The sequence below is a fragment of the Austrofundulus limnaeus genome, unplaced genomic scaffold (genome assembly GCF_001266775.1).
Source record: "Austrofundulus limnaeus strain Quisiro unplaced genomic scaffold, Austrofundulus_limnaeus-1.0 Scaffold2413, whole genome shotgun sequence".
NCBI classification, from domain to species: domain Eukaryota; kingdom Metazoa; phylum Chordata; class Actinopteri; order Cyprinodontiformes; family Rivulidae; genus Austrofundulus; species Austrofundulus limnaeus.
Window position 1 is genome coordinate 1 of NW_013954815.1, and position 898 is coordinate 898.

Sequence of the window (898 nt, forward strand, 5' to 3'; positions counted from 1 at the left end):
ATCATACACTACACCATCACACACTACACATCACACACTACACTATCATACACTACACCATCACACACTACACTATCATACACTACACCATCACACACTACATTATCATACACTACACCATCATACACTACACCATCACACACTACACTATCATACACTACACCATCACACACTACACATCACACACTACACTATCATACACTACACCATCACACACTACACTATCATACACTACACCATCATACACTACACCATCACACACTACATTATCACACACTACACCATCACACACTACACTATCACACACTACACTATCATACACTACACCATCACACACTACACCATCACACACTACACCATCACACACTACACCATCACACACTACACCATCACACATGACACCATCACACACTACACATCACACACTACACTATCATACACTACACCATCACACACTACACTATCATACACTACACCATCACACACTACACCATCACACACTACACATCACACATGACACCATCACACACTACACCATCTCACACTACACCATCACACACTAAACCATCACACACTGCACCATCACACATGACACCATCACACACTACACCATCACACTAGACCATCATCATCAGTTTTGGCGTTGAATTGTGGTGGTCTGTTTTATAGTGATGATGACCTCATGCTCACAGCTGCTTTAACAAACTCTGGCGCCTCCCTGTGGACATGTTTAGATGTGCAGGCTGTTGTGGTGATGCTGCTGATGCAGTCATTACACGAGCATCAGTCTGTGTTTTACAGACAAACCCTCTCCATCAGCTGAAGTCACTTCCCAGGAGACTGTGTGTGTGTGTGTGTGTGTGTGTGTGTGTGTGTGTGTGTGTGTGTGTGTGTGTGT